General features: G+C 41.0%; 1 protein-coding gene across 17 annotated transcripts in view; it reads left to right on the forward strand.

The window, feature by feature from the left end:
* The window catches only part of LOC116654444 (uncharacterized), a 108,996-nt gene that overhangs the window by 41,403 nt on the left and 44,730 nt on the right, over positions 1–22,863 (forward strand). For 6 of the 17 annotated variants that reach the window (XR_014946026.1, XR_014946007.1, XR_014946105.1 and 3 more), the window contains exon 3: positions 7,040–7,092. The exons of 5 other annotated variants lie outside the window; for them this stretch is intronic. The gene's annotated coding sequence lies outside the window, so the exon portion shown is untranslated. 6 more of the 17 variants (XR_014946002.1, XR_014946010.1, XR_014945980.1 and 3 more) reach the window with 3 other exon arrangements.

Consider the following 22,863-nt stretch of genomic DNA (forward strand, 5'->3'; position numbering starts at 1 on the left):
AATCATCTTCGTTCCTATTTACAAATATGGATTTTGTAGGGTGAAAGGGTTGAGCACCAGAAGTGAAATAATAATAAAAAAAACCCAATACCACCCCCACTCTTCACACCTACCCCTTGCCAGCTGTCTAGCTCAGTACACTTCACACCATGGTTGCAAGGCTAGAATGATTATGAGTTAGGGCTAGCACAAAATCTAAGAATCTGAACATTTTCCAAGTCTTTTACTGTAAGGTAGAGACTAACGTTTCTTGAAGAACGAGTATGAAAAATGCACAAGGGTAAGGAGGTTACACACACACAAAGAAACAAAACCACAAAGAAAAACCCCATCAAATGCAATAGAAAATGGGATTTCTTAACATTGTCTTTCAGACAGACTGTATCATGGATAGTCCCCTTGTGCCCTGCCATTTTACTTGCTGTCTGTTATTTCTTCCTGCATCTTAAGATCATCCTTGTTACCCTTCCATCTAGGAGAATGTAGCTGTGCATTCATATTGTTCCATACATAGTGCAGGGATCAGAAGATCTTGGCTGCTGGATAATTTGTGATCTTCACTCTGGGTGTCCTTAGAGGAGCCCCCATATGGTCACAACACACTCTGGTTGTTGTTATTTAACCCTTACATTGCATTGAGTCTCTGTGAGGGCATAATTTGAGTTGTGGTGAAAGTAGCATGGATGGTTTTCACTCTGATTTTTAATTGCATCATAGATCACCCTAATTTAGTTAAGCCAAGGCTAAAGCATACTGCTTTTTAGGGTCGTAGAGGAGCCATTGATGGAAACTCTTTGAGTGGGAGTGTGTGCATCAGGAAAGCATGTATAAAAAGATAAAGAGGAGCCTCTTGCTTATGATGCACGTAGGTATGTGTTGTTGTCTTTGATCTGACTGAGCTACATGATATGGGAAAGAGCTCCTGTTCTCTAAACAGCAACTGTCGCGGCAGCCTTGAAGTTGATATGGGGAAAGCTTTTGTTGTCCTCACTAATGTGCAGCTAATTCTCACAGATGTGAGGGTTGTTTTTTTTTCCATCCTTGTGCCCAGTGATGTAGAACTCTGGACCAGTGTCTATGCTTTGAGGATAACGAGATATGACTTTCAAGTGTCTTACTTTATAGGTAATGATTACAGTAGTTGCAGTAACTGATGATGAAAGATAACAGTCAAAATTCCAGGTCCCTAGTGCACAAACCCATGCTTTGGCCATTGCTGCTTTTACTTATATTTGCTACTTTTTAATGAGTAATGATTTAGGAAGGCTTTTCTTCTCAGCACTGGTAAGAGGTAGGTATATCAAATGCTAAATACTTGCTGCAAAGGAATATTTATGGCAGTGTGGTACATAAGCAGGGAGGCTGCGGCTGTTACCACCCTGTTCTTCAGGGAGGTGTGATAGCTGTGAATGCATCCTTCAGGACTTCAGTGAGGCACTGATACTTCAGTTATCCGTGCCAGAACACATCAGTATGCATTAAGTCATAGTTCATCCCCTAGGGAGAAGTAAAGCTCCTCAAGAGATGCAAATTTAGAAGTCAAAAGCAGGTATGCAGGCTGAAGGAATCGATGACTACCATCATAGATCCAGCATTCTGCTTTAATTTTATCGAGGAAGATGTAGTGAGAAGACTGTAGTTACTTTATTCTTTGTCCTTTTTGATGCAGTGTGTATGTGTTAAGGACTGGGGGACGCAGAAGTGGCACACAGGGCTCTTTTTTCCTACTCTTCCTGGCATCTACTACTGTTAAGAACGTACTGCACTCACAGCATAAAAAGAATGACTAAAATTCATCTCTTAATTTATTTGTCTTCTCGTTTGGAGGGAGTAGCTAATGTGATTTTATGTAATAAAACCAGACATGTGAGAATCCAGAGGGGTGATTTTCTAAATTTAAGGTTTCTCTTGAATTTTTTTATTACGAATAGATTGGATTACTATAGGCTGTGTCAGCGTGAGTCACTTGTAAGTGCCTGTTAATCCAATAACCCTGAGCAGTTTCTTATGGAAATACTATTCTCTGATTTCTATTTATACTGTGGTCACGGCCTTGCTGAATCCCCACTGACTTCACTGGAAATACTTGCGTGGAAAAAACTGGTGTGAATCCGTACGGTAATGGACATCACAATGAGTAAACTGCAAAATAACCTCAAGTGATGAGTGAGTGTCCTAAAACAAATAGTGTCAGTTTTATTATGTATTTTATAGTATTTTAGACTGAGAGTAAAAGTAATCTGCAGAGAGTTTGGGAGGTGGAACAGCTTTGCCAGGCTGTCACACTGTCCTGCATGTTCATATCATGTCGTCATAGAATGGCCTGGGTTGAAAAGGACCACAGTGATCATCCAATTCCAACCCCCTGCTATGTGCAGGGTCACCAAACACCAGACCAGGCTGCCCAGAGCCACATCCAGCCTGGCCTTGAATGCCTGCAGGGATGGGGCATCCTCAGCCTCCTTGGGCAACCTGTTCCAGTGCGTCACCACCCCCTGGGTGAAAATCTTATCCTCATATCCAACCTTAATCTCCCGTGTTTCAGTTTAAAACCATTCCCTCTTGTCCTATCACTATGCACCCTCATTAAAAAGTCGTACCCCCTTGGGTTCATAGGCTTTTTCCTGTCACTGTTCTTCACTGTGGTGGTGAAATACCCTTGCATCATTCTGGGCTGGTATCCTATCCAGAATGTACTCAGCTCTACTGGAATTTACCTACAGATACTAGATCTTAACAGGTAACTTGGATCACAACCAGCCTTTTATCTCCATCACTGTGCTGTGACTGGTGTTAAGTGGCATTTTGTAGATACAGCTCAAAGTTGTGATTCTATGGAAATATGAAGGATTTGAGGTCTGGTGGTGGTGGTGGCTTATTAGTACCAGCTCTAGTTGGTAAATTAGATCCTTACTTAAGATTTCATGTGATTTTATAGCTAAGCATACAGGTAAATCAAGGCAATAAGAGACACCTGAGAGTCAACAAAGAATGTGGAGTGAAAATATGAAACAAAAAGGTAGGTGAAGCACAGAGATCTGCCTTAATGTGTTTAATCAGCCATTTGGAAGTTACAACCAACAACACACAATTGAATAATTATATGAAAGCATATCTGATGGGTTTAATATAAAATCTAAAGTACAGAAAGAGTGATATGTGGCATTTATGCCGGCCTCCTCCTTGCCAAAGAGTGATACCGAACAGTAGATATCGCACTAAATAAACTGGCGAGCCTAATTGTGTTTATTCATAGGCCTTTTGAAGGATCCAAAACACCTTTGGAGTTGCCAAATAATTTTAGTAATTAACAGATCTCGTTTGAAAATGGAGTTGAGTTGCGGTGTTTCTCTTTGAGAGCAATATGAGCTGTGGAATTTAACTTGAAAGCAATAAGCACAGGTGGGGTGACTGAGGGTATCAAGGGCAGAATTTACTCAGCACGTTGACAGTTCAGTACGTAAGAACTTGAAGGTGTTTAAATAAGTGAACTTATTACAGTTGTTTGAACCGTGTTTGATAGGGCAGGAGGCTGCTGCTTTAAATCATGTCAGCGGAGGTTCAGGTTGGATATTAGGAAACATTCCTTCTCAGGAAGAATGACGAGGCATTGGCATGGGCTATGAGTTATCATCATGGAGGTGTTCAAGGGAAAGGGGGGATGTGGCGAATGTACAGCAGAACATGGAGTTTTAGATCTGAAACAAGTGTGTTGTTTCTTAGACGCGTCTTATTTCTAAAACCAGCTTTTATTTGGTGATTCTGTGATGGCTTAAAACAGATAGCACACCCCTGCCATGGCTTTATATCCTGGATCAATTGGTGCTCTTCCATATAGAGCTTGGGCGTCATCCTGAGATCAGTGTGATGCAGAGGCCGCTTCTGATGGAGAGACATTAGGCATGTGGTTAAGAATGCTTCATCCCTGGAAGCATTCAAGGTCAGAATGGATAGGGTTTGGAGCACCCTGGTCTAGTGAGACAAGTCCCTACCTATAGCTGGAGGTGGGAAATCAATGGTCTCAAAGGATCCTTCCAACCCAAACCATTCTATGCTAAGAAAGATTGCCTACCATATTTACCAGCCCCTTACTCAGTTTGTCCGTTAGGTAGCTCTGTATAGGACTTACATTTAGGGATGGCAGACCATCAAAACTCTGCTCTTAACATCTTTTTATTTCTTTGTAGACAGTAATGCAGTAACATACAATAATTCTGGCAATGTGCAGCATTGTTTGGCTTTTTTTTTCTGTGAAAATGGAGCGTGCTCTCAGATTTCTCACTCCGTTCTCATGACAAAATGTGGTGCTCTAAAATCAGCAATTACCTTTTACCAGCACTGTATGTTCCCAAAGTGAAAGGTTCAGTTAGTAGGTCGTTCTAACAACAGCAGAATTAGAATGCTTTCCAAAGGCTTCATGTAGACTTGGTATTCCTGTAAGTACTACATACTCAAGTGGAACGATATATTTTCTTCAAGGAGCAAGAGATGCATTTTTATATACTGTTCTGCGAGGAAATATTCGTTGCTGGCTACTTATGAAACAGAGCACTGCAGAGAGGAGGAGGAAAAGTAGTGGCAGAAGATGTTTTAGTAGTTAGGTACCACTTCTCCTGCAGAAAGTGTTTCCAGGACAACAAGGTTGATGATGGAGCTACAAATTGAATGTGTTTCCTTTCCTTCTCCTTTATTTGTCGTTAATCAGGAAGGGATGATGACCTCTCTTTGTACTTGAGCCATTTTCATGGTGTTGTAGCACATCCAGTTATTTCTAGCCTGTGCCAGGTGTTGTCTATGTGGCTGTTTGTAGCTATTTAGAAGATCTGAGATATCAAAGAAATGGTGTTGGTGGTGTTTTCTGTTGATAGCATGTGATACCTGAATAGTAACTCTGTGCCCAGCTAACAGTTCTGAGATAATAATACTAATAGTAATAAAGAACGACAACAAAATCCAAACACAGCAGGTTTGTTCTTTAAGTTATAAGCTCGTTCCCACTGTGAGATGGGAACTTAAATTGTGGGCATGAAATTCTTCCTCTGTTCATAAGATACTTTGTTTTTTGGTACACACTAATTACATACTGCCATGCAAATGAGATTGAAATAAATTAAAGGAAATGGTTTTACCCTAGAGTATATTCAGCCTAGGACTCTATTGTGAGGTCTATTTTCAACTAGAGTTTGGAATTTGGACTCAGAAGCCACTGAACTAAATGCAGTTGCTAATTGTGAAGAGGCATAGCTGGATAAAATCACACCCATCACCAAGATACGATCATCTATTTGAGATCTTGAGGAGTAGGATGAAATCTGTGCTTGTGTGGTTTTAACTTTGTGTATTTGGTTGTACTTGGAGTTTATTTTTTTTCTGGATTTTTTTTTTTTACCCCCCTCACATCAACATTTTAAATCCAGAAATCTCTTTTTGATCTTGTTTTGTTTTGAAACCACAAATATTGGCTGTGCATTTTACAGACAGGCATAAAAAAAACAGTGGCCAGGTCATTAGTGAAAAACACGCTTCATAAAGCTCTATTGTTGCTTCGTTAAGTTAATAGCTTGATATTTCATGATGTCCCTCTTAAAGGGCTGAGAGAATTTCATTCCTCCTAGTGAGGCACGTATTTACATTGAGATTTTAGAACTTAGGTTGACTAAGGCAGGATTCAGAAAACATTTCTCATACGTTGCTTAATGAACTTGCGAGAGATGCTCTAAGTGCTCTGATTTATTCATTTATTTATTGCTGAAGGCTGAGTTCCACCTGCTAAGATCAGCGTATGGTCTCTGTTGTAAACCATTGATAGTTTTATTTTTCATGTGTGTTTTTCCATCTGATTTTTACCATAAGTTTTGGGGGTTGTACTTCGTTCATTGGCTTGGGGAAAAGCAGGATGGCGGAAGGAAAACTGACAGACACTGATGATTGCTGCACCTTCTTCACATCCACTGTTTTTTTCCCTTTCTGTAAAGGGAAATTGAACAGCTTGATAGGTCTTTGTTGGCATTTACATGTCCCTCTGTCACCCCCTGCTGATTGGAAGCTCTTAACATCTGGTATCCTTCTCTTCCCATCTCTTTATTGGTGCCTACGTGTTACAGCTCTTTGTAGGCTAACAGTGCTAACCTTGAATGAGATAGTGTCAGTGACTTCATTTTCCAGTTGATCCTCCTTTGCAAGTTATTCCACTGTCTTGAACATACCGGTTCCTCGTGGTGGTTTTGAGTAGCTCTTCCAGGTCACTACTTGGTATGGAAAGGAAACAAGGAATTCTGCTGGCTTTGCTAAAGGTTTAGTAATTACGTGGCTAAATAGAGAGTGTATCCTTAGAGCAATCTGTTTAAGGACAGTACTTTCATAACTCTACTTAGCTTTCATAACTCTACTTAGTAGATTTCTTTTTACATGTGTTTGAGGTTCTTTTCTTGATTGTTTGGTTCAGAATAGTTTACAAACATCAGTGAATTCCCAGTAAGGTATGAACATTCTTTTCACAGTTGTGAATCTGAAGCACAGAGGAGGACAGAGTGGCCAGCCTGTTTATACTGAATGCCCATCGATGTGCTTTAGAGTGCCTAAAACTTGAGTTTAGCAAGTACGACCAAAACTGAAGGAAAATCCCACTTTCTCTGGATCGAATGTTGGAAGCAAGACAGGGAATAGCCATAGGCTATGTAGTACATTGCTATCTTTGAGCTATTCAATGCTTCTTTGCATTTTTCTGTCAGTTTATCCGTGGCTGGGAGGAACATTTTTGGCCAACTCTGAAATAGAGTTTGGAATTTTCCACGTTCTTTGGCGTTATGCGCATATCACAAGGCAGACTCTGCTCTTCATCTTGGTAGAGCAGTTTCGTGGAGCAGAAATATTCTGGCAATCAAATAGGAGAAATTCAGATGTACATCAGAACTTTTTTCCATTACTGAGTAAAAGCAAACAGTAAGCTTGAAGCATTAGTTAACAATGTAATGAGAAACTTCAGCTCAAGCAAATACTTATTTTTTTTTAAAGCAGAGTTTCTTTTCTTGTGTTTCAGAGGAAGAAATGATGGCTGAGTTGTCGTACAAGCATCCAGGGACAATCCAAAGAGTAAGTCAGTCAAAAAGGACTACTTAGTTTGATCTTATACATTAAACATATATTTAATTGAGAAGACAATTAGTTTTCCTTCTTTGGCTGTGTCAGTGAGGTACATGCATTTTGTAGAGCTGCTTTGAGTTAGCTGGTTTCAAGTTTTGTGGCTAAGGTTGAGATGCATTTAGTAGATAGTTTCTCATTGCTATGTCAAGATACTGCTTAGGATTGTGTCCTGTAATCTCATTATTGTTTTGCTTAGAGCCTTGATGGCCCAAAGATGAAGAGAGAAGAGGTTTGTAGGGACATGCTTAAGTCATTTGTTATCTTAAGTTGTTTCTGATAAAACTTGAGGATTCAAAGGAACCTACAGATATGCAAGAAGGGTGAGAAAGGGCTTGGAGGTTACAAAAATGCAGTGAAGTTCTCCATAGTTCCAGCTGGTGTAAGGAAAATTTTAAACTTAAATATGTTGAGAACTTTTATTTGGAGTACCGGATGTGTTTGCAGTTTAGCACAGGAGTTTCTTCCATTTTGTTCATCGAAGGAAGGTATTTTTCGGTGCTGTTTCAGATAACAAGCCTTACAACTCATCTTTCTGACTCACTTGTAGATGTTGGGGATGTGTGCTTTTAACTGTCTTGTGCAGACCCTGTACTATGTGATTAAAAACATCTACATAGCAGTTGTAATAAAGAAAACTACTATTATTCTGAATTTGGTTCCATAGCGGCCTAACAAGTGAATTCATAAAAAGATTGCTTGAGGTTTTCTGTGTGTTGTTGAGTGAAACGATCTGTGTCTGCAAGATGCATCTCAGTTTATTTCAGTAAGGGATTAGTATGTTTTTAAGGTGTAAGTTTTGATACTGTTGGTGCCTTTAATTTGTCAAACAGTCGTATGGTTCCTCATTATTTTTCTATTAGTCATGTGAATGTAATTTTACTATCTGTGTTGGGGTTTTTTTTTTGTATCTAAAAGTGTAGGCAATTTTACAGGCTGCCTTTTTAGAGGCACCTTCTATTTATAAGAAAGATTAAAATAAAAAGTGGTAGAACATGTGTCAGGCATATGCAATTCCTCCAGCGTCATGTTTTCCACACTGATTTAACAGCTATTGAGTCTCTTCAAATATTCTTGTTTCCAAGACCTGTTTTACAGTAATAAATCATCTTGGCTGTAAAATTCTTGAAATGATTCAGTGGGATGCTTGTTTCCTTAGCGCATTCCCTGAGTGCTCATAGTTAAAAATGGAACAGTTCTTAAGCGGGGTCACTTTTTTTCTCCCTGCAATACTTGTCGTTTATTCTGAAAACTGCAGTCAATACAGTCACCTGTGTTGGCCCCTGGCAAATTACTTTCTGGCTCACGCTCCTTACTGTCCTCATTTATCTCAGTAATTTATGGGAAGATTCCTGCTGCAGCGCTATATTAAACTATGTTAAGAAGTGTCTAGCTGGATAAAGGGGTTAAAAAGGTTGTGGCGTGTTTTGATGCAGGTCTTCATTTAAAAAAAGTAGGAAAAAAACTCATTGAATTTTATATTTAATGAAATATATACTTAGTTTAGTAATGAAATCACTAAGGGCTTCCTTAATTTCCCTAAGCATTTGCACGCGAGGCTGGTAGATGATGCAGTTGGCACAGCGGACTTTTTGACCCAAAGGATAGAATCGTAAGACAAGATTGATCCAGGATAACTTTAACATCTTCCTCCTACTTACAGTCAGTGCCATTTGTAGTTTGCAGGTTCTGAAGATGTATGGAAAGTCCAACAGTGAGCTGCTTTAGTATGTGGTGTTGTCAGCTTGCGTTTATTTGGGTTTGCCATCAGGGTATCTTTTGGAAACTGCAAGCTCATATGTTGGAAAAACACAGAATGAATGCTGAGGTCATCGACGTTGATTGCAATTTAATAAATCATCAGACACGCAAGGGTGATAAATTTTGTTATGCCTGCTCTGTTTGTCTCCAGAGGGTGGCCAAACATTATATAATCTCTGTGGCTTTCTGACAGCTGGAGAAGACTGTTAAACTCAGCACTTAGTGACTGGGAGCAGATAGGAGGCCCATAACGAGTTCTGTCTATTGGGTTTGCCAAGGCAGGCCATTAAGTAGCTCATTAGGAATGTCATGTGTGCAAAGACAAGGGAGAGGTGCATTTGTCTGCACAGCTGGAGGATCTTTTTTGGATGAGGACATCAGGTTACATTGTGGAATACTGAATACCTTGCTCTTAACATCTATATCTTTCCAAAGTACTGTTGTTTCTCTGATTTCTTAGTGGACAAGGACTTCAAGGAGTCGCCCTTGAAGTAGCTCAGCACTGAGGGGAATAGTTAAGTTCTGGGGCTACTACTTCTGTGAGTGTTTCCTTTAGAAGTACTTGGGAATTGGGATCTGGGGTACTCGATCCTCATTAAGGATGAGCAATGTGTGTGAAGTAGCCATTAACACAGGCAGTAAATATTAATAAAGAAACTCTTCATTTGACAGTGCAGTCTTCTAGATGACTTGGGGAGATAAAAACTCACCGTGTTTTTTTAAATGAGCACTTTTAATTTTTGTCAGATGTGAAAGTACCTGCGAGTTTAATGTGTGCTTTACAAATAGAGCAGCTTCCTAGGACCAGTTACTAGATTTGCATTTTATGAGTTGCCTGTGGTATAAATGGCTTCATGAACCAAATTCAGGCGCCACCATTAACACTGGGAAATGCTTATGCTCCAGTATCACATGAATAGGAGCTATGTGGTGCTGAGTGCTCTTCGTTGGTGTAAATGATGGGCAGTTAAGCAGTTCTGGATTCCCTGCCTGCAGGAAGCAGGGTTCTCTTAGCTTCTCTCCACCCTTTTCCTAGTAATTCAGCTGCTACAGTGAGCAGAGCTTTCTGTAATCCCACTGCCCTGCAAACAAAACAAACAGGAAAAGTACCTTCTTGGGATGTTATGCAGCTGTATTAAGAAGACCTGGCAGATATATATCAAGCTAAGTGGTAAATGGCATGTGTTCCTGCTTTCCTCACCCCCGTCTGTTATTCAGTCTGCTTAATGCTTCAAAACCTGCAGGTTTCTGAAGACTTCTGATGTTTGAAATGGGAAGACACCTGGCAGCAAAACCATTTCCCCATTTTCTTTTTTTTTTTTTTCAATATTGTAATGATTTGCCTTCTAAACAAGATAAAATATACTTGGTTTTGGACTTTTATTTGGAAACTGGAGTTAACACACAAGCTTATTTCCAGTGATTTGCAAGCTGATAAAATACACGTGCAGATCAGATGCCAAACAGCTCAATGAAGCGATGCTCACTGGTCCATCCCTCAACCCCCTCCTGCAAACACATGCAAGGACAAACACACAGCCAGGGAGCAGTGGAGGAGTGTAGCATCTGGAATACACCATTACTTCTGATTTTAAAAGCTGCCTTGATGTTGATCTCTTGATGTTGGTAAGAACGAGCAGTGAGCAGAGGATGATCATTTAAAACTTCTTTCTGTGGAGATGCTGGTTGAAAAAAAAGGTCCTATTTGAATATTTTTGCATTGATAGTTCTTTTTTCTTAACATGAAACTCAGAGATGAACAAATCATTATCTGACTTAATTTAGGTTTTATTTTCCCCTAACTGAGGTTGGTTTCTATAGCTCAGGGTTGGGAACCTACATATCCTAAAAGGCTATGTATGACTCACAGCTGTTTCATGCAGCCTATCATATTTTTCACATTAAGAACGGTACTGACACAGTTGTTAACATATGGCCACAGCCTGCCAAATATGCTTAAAAGCCTTGACCCTTAGCTAGAAAAAGATTTCCCTGAAGTTGCTACAAATTGTTGTCACAACCTGTTTTCACTTGAAAAACCACCAAGAGCTGGTGAGCCTCACTTGTGCTGTGCTTCTCCTGTGTCATGGGATGGAGGGGGAGAAATCACTGCTCCAGAATTGAGACTTGGAGGGATGCAGCCTGTTTGGTTGGGGCTCTGAAATCACTGATTGGGCATTCTTGAGCTTGCAGTTTTATACCTCGAATTCATATCACATAATTCTGTTTGCTTTGGGCTTTTAGTCTCACATGAAGGTAATAGGGGGGGAGAATATAACATTGCAGGAAAACTAAAAACAAGGGTCTCGTAAAAACACCGTATTGTTTCAGATACAGGAAGTGGTGAACGTGCATTCCTTTCCATTCATTTCAGCATCTCTCCTGAGGGACTGAGGTCTGTCTCATCTTCTGTAGAAGAAATGCTTCCCCTTCCCTGTCATCCAGGCTGCTGTGGTGTCATGGCTGCTGCCCTTTCATTCTCCTTAGTCCAATCCTCCAGAGCAGGTAGCTAACAGTTAAGGCTGGAAAATAACCTTAGGACCCTTCTGGAGGCAGCAGTATTTCCTTGCTGTTGTCTTCCCTCACACATACTTGGACAGAGAAACCTCATCCACATCCTTCTGTGATGTTAGAAACGCACATGTCTGTGGAAACACAACAAATCGTGACCGCTTTCTGCTTTAGAAAAGCCATTCTCACTGTTTGAATCCAGAGCCATCCTTGTCCTTCCTGAAATACACACCTATAAGGAATTTCTTTTAATTAGAGAGCTACAGGAAGAAGAATTCCCATCCTGTTGTATCCGATATTTGTGTTCTGAATTGAAGAGCTTGGACTTACCCACCCCAGGACTGGCAGGCAGCCGGGCAGGAAGCTGAACAGACTTGTTGCCTTTCAAAGAGGTTTTCGATGGAATCAGCACATTTCCACACCATCCATGTTTCGCAGTGTAAAGGTTGTTGTGCTGGGATGTTATTTTGTGCAGTTCCGTAGTTGTAGTTTTAACTTTTGGGAAATAGATGGCTATTTTTTGTTGATGTTGTTAGGGACAGTCTTCCATCAACTCCCTTCTCATAAGGAAATCCACATGGAAGGATGTTTCTCCTTCAGCTGGTGTGGAAGATCTCTCATTGCGTATCAGTATTTAGATAGGTGAGCTAGTAGATCTTACGCCCCCAATCTATGCCTCTCATGACAGTAACTGACAAAATTGCTGCTAAATGTTTCATATTTTCTTCTAACATTTTATGCTGGTGAAATCCAGGCCTTCTGGGTTCTTGTAAGCATGGTGCACATATTTGAAACTGTTCGTGTTGTCTTTTTAAACCGCATAAATAAATTGCACTTGACTCTTGGGGTCATCAACCTGCTAAGCAAGGCTGTGCATGAAGCTAGATGAAGCTGCTCAATGCTTTTACTAATTGAAAATCCCCAAGACCTGAGAGCTGATAGCCTTTCTGGCCTCTTCTTCTAGAGTTTGCTCATTTTCACACCGAATGGTTTTTTTCCTTACACCTAATCAGAATTCACCTCGCTGCAGCTTGCGACTGTGGCTGCTTGCCATTTGGCTGCGCGCTCCTGAAAAGTTGTGTGTCCTCAGTAACCCCCTGTAGGTAAGCAAGGCTGCTAATAAAGGATTTTGGCTGATAACAAGTGTCCTGAGTGTTTTGCAAGCAGGAGTTGTCTTTTGAGGGCTCTTCCTCTCTTTGAGCGTGGAAGTGATAAGAAGCATCAGAATCATATTCTCAAGGCACAGCTGTGTTACCAAGTGATGTTGACATTTACTGGACTTCTCTAACATCCGGAATTCCTCATATCTACTGGCACGACTGAACCAGGTGTCGAGCATTTCAGCCAGATCTAACTCATCTTGAATGTATTTCTTTAATTTCTTTTCAAATAAATGATTTCCCCTCCTTAGGAGATTCCTTGCATTTTGGAGTTGTGAGCTTACACTGAATCACCATTTCAGCAGTTCAATGTAAATAATTTCAAGTAGTGTCATAACTCAATTGCTTAAGTAGTTGCTGCTTTCAGAGGATACACGAGTGCAGCTTTGATTCTTGGGAGGAACAAACATAGTGGCTTTTGAGTGTGTCCTGAGGATGAATTTGTTGTTTATGCAGGCATTACAAATTGTATCACTTCAAATGAACTGGTCTTAAATAATGGCTGGATACATCTGAAAATGCAGATAATTCTGTGTTTTATTGTTGTTGGCTGTTGGAGCTTCAGTATTTGCACAGTCACTGTGTGAAAGCTGCGTGTGTAAATCCCATCAGAGGGAAAAACAAAAATAACCAAGAACACCAATAAAAAGAACAAAGAAGGGAACTTTTCCCATAGTGTAATCAGTTTGTACAGGTTTGGGCCTTTTTTTTGTACATACAGAGTAACTTCACTGGAGCCCATCCAGAGTCACAATAGTTAAGTCATTGCATAGAAATCAAAGGAGGTATAATCATGTGAAACTTGCCTAATAGGGGAAGCGTAGCCTTTGAATCCAGAAGCTGAACTGGCTAAGCAAATATCTAGTATTGACTTGATTCCTTAGTCTGATTGCCTGCCTTTAGACTTGGAGAGTAAAACTTACCTCTAGCAAAATGAAACATACGTTTTAATTGCTTTCTTAAAACATTTACTATCCTCCTGAAAAAGCATATGCCTGGTACTTCTGGTAACTATTTTAACTCCCTCTGTGCTTACAGTTTTCCCATCCCAGCTTCTCTTCCAGTACTCAAGATGCATAGGGAACTGGAGGACTGATAATGTGGCTGTTAATTAAATAAACGAGCGTTGAGATTCAAGAGGTTACAGCCTACAGGAGTTAACTGCAAACTGTTTTTTTTCCATACTCAAGAGGCATGAGTCAGATTTTGCAAAGTGAGTCAAATCTATCCTGAGATTCATTTGAAGACGCTGGAATGGATGTTGGGTTTGAAACAGCGTTATATGTAGAAATGGCTTATAATGCTCATTGAGTTTGTAATGTTCTCTTGGTCTGATAAGGGAATCTAGATGGACATCCGTGACTGGGGATGTGGAAGGATCAGCAGTTCAGTCCCTGGAAACAGTGAGTAGTCCTGCAGCCTGGAGGGTGTGGAAGGATTTTTCCTCTTGTGCCCTTGCTGGAGTTTGTTCATTATTAATTATACTGATGAACTCTGGTTGGTCTTCAGCATGACAGCAACATATGAAGGTGCTCCCTGGGCTCTGAAGTGACTGAGGAAAAACCTATTGAACACATTCTTAAGAGATGCTCAGTGGGGACCTAAACATGCCCGCAAGAAGGGCAGCATCCTACTAACGCCTTCTTCGAAGTAAATCAGTTCATTTTTATTTTACCTTTGTTCTCTCTATCTTCAGCAGGGTGGGTAGTGTTCCTGGCAATCCAATAAAGCTGTCCACTTAGGTCAAATGTTTTGGAGCTGCAGCCCTTTGACAGGATGTGACTCCTGCATGTTTGGCTGGCTGTGTCATGCACAAACCCTCCCTTTCCTCTGGAGGAATTACATGACAATTGAACTTAGAGGCGCAGTCAACTTCCAAAGCTCTGTTTCTTCTCCGTTCCCATGTTTCACCCTCCCTCTGAGAAATCTCTCATTTTGATTGTGAGTCTTGACCAGGAAATGAATTTGATGGCTCCATTCTTACGCGTCGGTCTTTGAGTGGTCGCAGTCAACATCCTAATATTGTGCTCTGAATTGTGAGTAATACCTCCTGTCTGGCTTACATCTTGAATGAAATGGAAGACAGGCACGAGTTTGGTTTTCCTATCCTTGTGTGTAATCAATCTAGAAAGAATGCTTTAGATTCACTTTGCTTCCGCGTGTGCTTTTTTTGTGTGAGGACCCTCAAGAAATAAATGATGGAATTCAAATGTAGCAGTTCAAAGAACATCATTGCTGTTCCTTATTTGTGGTACAAAGATGAGCTGGCAGCACCAGATACATGGTTCCCTGATACCCACAACCCCTTGTAGGGCTCTGGCTGCTTTTAATTCTGCCTATAACACAAACAGCTCTGAGATTTCACTTTGAAGAACACTGTGTTTTTAGCACTGTGCTCTTCTTACTCCTTTTCTAGTTCCTCACTTGAACGCCACCTCTATCAGTATATGACTGCATCACCACTATGCAGTCAGCCTAGAGGCATTTTGTATATAGGCATGTATAGAAATTCTGTAGATTACAAAGGAACACTATTCACAGCCTATGATTAGTGATGCCAGAATACTCCAATGAAAACAAGTTTATAAATGAGCTTTAAGTTTTGCTTAGGATTTCTTAAACAGAGACACTTCCAGCACAGCACGATAAACCCATCAGCTCTATTATCAGCTACATGCATTGTCTCTCAGCTGTTTACAGGCAGTTCTTGTTGGACTGATAAGTTAACACAGAATTCTGCAATAATTGTTTTGTTTCAATGTTTTATTGCTTATTAAATGCCAGCATAATAGTTGGATCTGTCACTTTCAACTTGCGAAGTAGCAGTCTACTGAAATACTTGATAATATCACACAGATTTATGTATGAAATTCACCCTGTTGATTCATGGTTCGTTACTACCTAGTGTAAAATACAGATGATCTTTCTGACCCCAGCCTGGTAAAGTGAATTATCATTATGGTTTCCCCATCTGTGCCTGTAATGTATGTGTTTTAGCAAGTGTTTGTCAAAAGGGTATTGAGTCCTTCAGTGCTTAAGAGGTCATCTTATTAAAAGCAAGCCTGTACCACAAGGCCTTTTTACTCCTTTTTTCCATTTCTAGGTCAGATGATTCAGGTTTTCCTCAGTGCTTTTAACCTTGTGCCATCTGAGTGGCTTGCATGAGGGGCAGCAACGCTTCTGACAAAAACCCCACCTTCCATAGGGTGGTTCTGTTTCACTCTCTCATTTTCTTCTGTAATTTTTACTCTTAATTTCTTACCCCTTTGTTCCTTCGCATTTTTTTCCCAGCACTCTGCTAGTATCCTAATGAGTGCTCCTCTTCAGCTTTCTTTCACCTCTCACACTTTCTGCTCTTAGCATATAAGCCCACACTTGAGGTAAGGAAGGAAAACAAACCAGCACAGGCCTATGGCTCATGGCATCCATCAGCTGTTTATGGAAATGTGGATGTGATTGTTAGCAGCAGAACAAAACCCAATAGTAGCATTTTAATGCTTCTTATTCTCACTCAAACCAAAAATTCCCTAGCTTGCAGGGTGTTACCTGATTGTATTTTGCTCCTTAAATAGTATGTACCTGTCTGTAACCTCCTTTGGTGAACTAGGAGAGCATTCCCAGTGCACTTGCGGATCATCCTGCCTTTCAAGTACCTAAAATAGATTTTAAAGCACTGTTAGAAGTGTGAAACCATGCGGGAGCACACAGGTGTCTGGCTTGTTTGGATGCAAAGCGATGGGAGAAGGGGTGGCAGAACTGTGTGTAAAACTATTCTGCCTTGATCCCATGCTGCTCATCTAGCAGAGGAATTCTGTGTTGAGGAGATCTTTGCTGGAGCAGTTGCTGCATTTGGAAAGCGTGAACTTACTCTGATTTTAAAGTTTATTTTGAATTGAAGGTAGTGGCCTTGCATGGAAATCACGTTGGTGTAAATGAAAGCTGAGTTCGGCCCTTTCTGTTCTGTGCTTCTTTGCCACGTGATGCATTTCCATAAATCATGCACTTGAAAGGTTTGGTGTTTTGTTGTTTTTTTTTTTTTGCTTCCTGCTTTTACCAGTCAGGTCGTATAAAATGCAGATGAACCGAGCTTCTGGTTTATAAACCTCAGCAAAACACCCCCCTCCAAATCCCCTTCTGTCACACCAGCCCTGCTTCCCCCATTTGAAAAAGAGACAGCGAAAGGGACTAACATAGGCTAATGCAGTGGAGTTTTTTGGTCTCCTCCCTTTCTTATTTTGACCTGTACTTTGCTTTCGTTATAAAGTGAACGTAGAAATTACCCAGTGGGAGTGGTGAAACTGCAGCAGAGAAACAAAAACTATTTGGATTCTTCTGAAAGCTGTTCATTCGCTTGCTCTTCTTTTTATTAACGGCTCGAAGCATGCAGTTTGTCTTGTTCTGACTACGTATCCCTCAGCAAAAAAACAGAGGTAATTCTTTGAGTCTCTTTCCTTTTCATAGTGCTTCAGTTTTATCAGACAAGCTTTTAGTATTTCTCTCGTTATCTGTTGTTTCAAGTGCTTTAAATGTGTACACACAGCTATAAAGCCGACTGATAGGTGTATTTCTGTCTATTCCCATAGTAACTTTTACATAGCTCCAGTAACTTTTTAGTGTGTAGGAAAAAAATGGGGCTTTAGTTTCAGATACAGGCAATGCGAGTGAGAATCACAGCTTTCTCTGCGGAGGGTTGCAGAGCTGTTCCAGCAGGCATCAGCAAATCTGCAGCCAAAATTCAGTATAGCAAGTTTTTGTTTTAATCATCGACGTGTACCTAAAACCTACCAACATCTCTCTTGTTGCTTTTGGTATCGCTGGCACTTTTTGTGCTGGGAATGTACGTTCCTGTAAACTGATGAGCAAGTCCCGGTTGCTGTTTTCTCTGAAGTAACACGGGGTATTTTTAGTATACCATCTCGGAAGTGTAGGACTTCCCAATGCTTTTATTATTAATCCACTGCAAACTGAAAAGGAGGGATTGGCAGCATGTAATCCTGAGAGGATCCCTCTTGTCACACACCAAGATTGCTCCTGGTCCCTCTCTGTGAGTGCAGGTTGTTGGGGCTCTGAGCTGTGTAAGTGCCGACGGCGTTTTCCTTGGCTGGCGTCTGAAGTGGGAGCATGAAGAATGTCTCCTAAACACTGCAGGGTAACTTGATGCTGCTTAACGCCTTCGCAAGGTTTTTTTGCATGAGGGGAGGAAGGAAAGACGAACGGAAATCCTTCAGATTTTGCTAAGGTTACTTTAGATAATCAATTCTGGAACTGCTCCAGAAAGCTTCTGTTTGCTGTATTTCACCATTTTTCTGTTGTTTCATGCAAGGTGTTTATCCCAGCATCAGGCTGCCGGCCCCGCAGCCATCCTGAGTGCTGCTGGGTGGGTGCTGGTGCAATGTGAGTGAGTGCACCACGTATCTGCAGGGGAAAGCCGTGGCCCATATGGGACAGCTTCCAAGGGACATAGGGAAACACTCTGGTTGCATGTCCTGGCTTCAAAAGTGCTATTGGAAGTTTATTAACATTAGAAGCCATGTTTTGAAATATTTCTATTAGCTTTTATGGCAGAAATATGTCAGCTTGCTTCTGAAAATGAGGATTTCTCTTGAATGCTGAGTGAGAGCTGTGGTGTTGGCTTGTCAGTACTTTCAAAAACAGCAGTCCTCTGTGTTGAACAGGGGAATTTATATCAAAACCTGTAAGGTGAAATTGCAGTTCTCTGCTTGTGATCTTGAGCATAGCATTGCATTCTTCTGCGCAGTGGTTTCCCATCTGGAAAATGAAGATTAGTCATACCTGCTTCTCTCTGCTTTATTCGCACTCGGTGAATGAAGCCTATTTCATTTTTTACCTGTGTTGTATGAAAACAGTCTGTGAGAATTGAATTGCTGCAGCTAGGAGTTCTTTCAAGTGATGGTAAAGGTTTGGTAAGCAATGCATGATTAATTAGAATTAAAGGCAAACTGTCTTCCGTAGCCTCAGTTGCTTCCATTGAGTTACAAGCATGTTGGAGCCTAAAACAATGCTGGCTGAAGAGCAGGAAGACAAGACAGGGTAAGGTAATTAGGGTAAAATAATTATTACCTATGCACTTCCATATTCATTATATTAATATAATGAAAACTGTGCAGTCAAGCATTGCCCTGCTTTCTTGAATTCTGCTGTTACACTAATAGACAAGATCTATCTAACTGAACAGCCCAGTGTCTGCAGGACTTTGACATAGTGTGTAACCCAAGATGAATTTGCCATAATTGAACTTCTGCTCAGCAATGAACTTCATATATATATATATATATATATATATATATATACGACTAAGCTAAGGAGTGTTCCATTGTACAATGGGTTTGGTTGGTCACGTTGTCTCTCTTTATTTTAGTTGTTTTATAGGCGATAGGTTGGTGAATGGATATGCATATTCAACATCAGTTTCCATGTGAGGAGAGGTGAGCTTGACCTTCCTGCATGGTAGACAAGAGGACATGAGTAGAGCAGACAGAGATTCCTGCTCCAGTCTTCCTCCCTGTCTTGCTGGGTCATGTCTGGTGCATTTCTGTGTGCCTCATTTCTGCTGTCAGTAAAAGTAGGTTAGGGCTTGGGATTATTCACAGCATCCAAAATTCTTCAGCAATTCTAAACCCGTATGAAAACATGAGACGGAAACTTCTGTGAAAATGCCTGCCAGTGCTTTAGGCCAGCTTTTATATCTGAACTAAAACGTTGCAATAAGGAGTTGCGTGTACATACAAATAAAGAACCTACCTCTTTTTTGTCCTTTCTTTCAACTCTAACCACAGCACATCAAGTATTACCAAAAAGCTGAAGGTAAGAATTTGTGTTAGGAGAGCATTTTCGATTATAGGACTTGATGTTTGTTACATTCTTCTGTATTTTCAGGTTCTGAAATGCTTTGATGAATGTCTCCATTCCATTGGAATCAAAGCCATTTGGAAAAAGGAAGCTATTCTGAATTCTTTAATGATACTTGTGAAATTTTCCTCCAACTTTAACAAAACTGCTACAGCCCTTTTTTTTTCCCCCCCTGAACTGTAGAACACAGTGAATGAGAATAAATAGAAGCTGGCATGTTTCTTCATGTGCAGTTTTATTGGTGTGCATGTTTGTTCATTTGTCTGTTAACTTGTAGAATTCCATCATCTTACAAAGTGGTTTGTGGTTTGGTTTGAATTGGTGAGACTTTCCTATTTTTCACATTTTAACCGTTACTGACATTTTAATGCAATAGGAACAATAGAGAAGAAGAGCCACAGTTTTTTTGCAAATAGCCATTAGATGTTGTGGTGCTTTTAGGAGATTGTTCTAAGAGTTTCTTGATGGATTTTGGGGCGTATTTTTAATGGGATATTTCAGAGGCGCTTTGGTTTGTATTTGCACACCCAGCTGCCAAAAGCCTTCCAGCAGGTTGGGTGACAGACACACCCCAAAATGTCTATCTTCATTCACATCTCATTTGTAGCGTTATCTGAAGCATAGGCTGATGTCTATTTATTTTCTCCTCCTTATGTATAATACATAGGTTGCTGCTTTCAGGAGTTCCCCCTTTACCTCCAATGGCACATCTCTGTTCTTTATGTTAAAAATGAGGAGGGTTTGGCTGGTCCCCTGTGCATGGAATGGAGCCTGCAGCTCGCTGAGCTCGGTTTGATCAAAGCTGTGTGACCGCTGGAACATACAGTGGCACACAGATGGCTGTATTTTCTTGTACCAAGCAGCATTGCGTGCTGTACGCGTTGTAACAACAATACCGCTGAAGCAAGAGGTCACATTGATCTACGCTGGAGTTCATTGGTACTACGATTTTACTGAGGTCAGTAATGAACTGAAACAACCTTTGCAGCGTTTGCTTTTCCTAGTGACGGTGCCAGCAGAGGAGCTGGGAACGGCCTCCTGGAGTTCTCAGGGAAACTCATTGTTCACGTAAACCCTGGGAAGGAATTTCTCTTCCTTCTTGGCCTGCTAGGTATGCACTGAACCATACAGTTTGCTTTAGCTGCATACCATCTGCGTTTTATTTTTGTTTTGTTTACTGACTTTCCACCCATGTCGGTCGTCTTTTAGCATGGCTGTGTTGTTGTGTATTCCACCTTCGTCAGCAACCTTGGTTGTGTCTTGGTTTGTTCACTCTGAGTTTGTTGGATGTTTGGTGCAGAGCCTTGCATGGGAAAAAACTTGGATTGGGTGGAAATTCTACCTGTATTGTGCTTGTAGGAGCAGGATGGGCACTGGTTGCTTTAGGGTTGCTGCTGTTTGCCATACGTGCAGTTAGATACTGATTGCTGGGACCTGTGGTCCTTGAGGCGTGCTGGTTGAGTGAGGAGAAAAAAGCAGCTTCTTCCTTCTGCCCTGGCTATAGCTCTGCTCAGCATCTGCTTTTACTTTCCCTCCACTTTCTTTCAAGCTTGTTGGAAGAATTATTTCTTCCTGAGTGAGTTTCAGCCTCTGTCGCTGTTTCACAATCTGAAGCTGGTACTGCAGGAATGTCCTTGTCCCGGTGCACCAGCAGTGGTGCTATTGGAGCTGAAGGGGACTGGTGACGTCTGTAAGCAGAACATTCAGGTTGTGACTGTGCTGGGGCCAGCACTGATAGTTGCTCTGGAATAAGCTCTGATGTTGGAAGCCATGTAGAGCAAAGACACGTCAGCTGCTCCACTCAGACTCTCAAGGCTCACATGCTGTTAGAGGAACATGACCATGTTGCTCCAGGACCCAGGCTGGATCTGCGCGTTCCTGCGGTGTTGTGGCCAAGCTAATAAAACCACCTAGAGATGCCAGGAGTTGGCTTTGCAAAGAGTACTATTGTTATTGATAGTTTTTCATTAACTAGGTTACCCCAGCTTCCTGTTATCTGGCATATTTGAGAGCTGACTGTGTTGTATTATGTTGGAGTTCCTTACTTCTGCTTCATGGTCCAGAAGTTTGACTGGCTTTTCTTATGAGATAGCTCTGAGCTCTGTTTTCAGTATCACTTATGATCCAAACATGGCCAGATTGTTTCGTCAGACAAGCCTTAAATATAATTGTAACCAGAAGCTAAATCACCGTGTTCCTTCACGAAGGTAGGTGAGAATAAAACAGTTCTTCACTGCAGGAAATGTCATTTTTTCTGTTCAGAATTTGCATCCATCATAGAGTGATGATAGGCTGGGATGACCACGGTTAGTGAAACTGCCTCCAACCAAGAGTTCTCGCTATTAGGTAAATCAAAACATGTTATTCAGAGGGTGACTCATGGAAAACTAAGTAAAGATTTTATAATCGGATCCTCTGGAAATGCTGAACGGCACATCACAATAAAATTGTCAGTCTCCTTACATAAATTGTTTATGTGCTGCTAATCGTCTTAGAATGGAAAGAGAACTCAGTGCGTCTTTGGTGCAGGAAATTAGCAGAACCTTTCAGTTGTGTGTGCTGTCCTGACTTCTGAGATCAGGCTGAATTTAAGTTGTTCTGCCTGATGTTTGATCTAAAGATCTTGCCTGAACCCAGGTGGAAGTTCCTACTGCAGAATACATCTCAAGTCTTCTCTCACGGCTGCTGAATAGCCTGAAATCTGCTAACTGCAATGGAAAGAAATTGCACAACAGGTATTTCACTGTCAATCCTTCTGGAGAGGAATCCTGCCCTTCCTTCCAGCGTCCTTTACCTCTGTTGCTACGATTGCAGTGCAATCCTAATTGATCATCTTTTCTTCCCTGCACACAACTTCAGAGCCCTGAATCTTCCTGTTGAATACTTGCATGCTGTGATGATGTTAGCATTATGTGTTGCAGACAGCATTTGACACGTGTCAGAGGATTGGTAGAGTCCTAAGTGAGATGGTCAACCTGCTGGGAATGAAGTGGCTGGGCTTGGGGAAAAGACATAACCAGAGAGCCTGGATCTTTCTCCTTTGATGTGGACTAAGTGTAAAAGAGGTCTGTTTTTCAAAGCACTGGCAGCTTTGTAAGATATACTGCAGATTCATTGAGTTAACTTGCTAAAAATGACTGCAGTGCGTGTATAACCGTGTGGGCTGAAGAATCTAAATTGGAGTTGGGTGAAAACAGATTTTGGGTTAACCGAAGTCTGCACTGTAACTCTGAGGAGCGTAATGAGAGCAGCGTGGCTGCAAAGAAGTCTAGTCAAATTTTCCCTCATACTTAAACACTCGAACGTGGATAGTAAATAAAGGAGATACTGCCCTTTTTGGGTTGTCTTCCCTTGATTGGCCGTGTGGTTGTTCCATATCTTCACTCCTTTTCAAAGAGGAAGTCAAGAGGAAATAAAAGAT

This window comes from Coturnix japonica, chromosome 1, assembly GCF_054131305.1.
Source record: "Coturnix japonica strain WE chromosome 1, WE-NBRP24, whole genome shotgun sequence".
Taxonomy (NCBI): domain Eukaryota; kingdom Metazoa; phylum Chordata; class Aves; order Galliformes; family Phasianidae; genus Coturnix; species Coturnix japonica.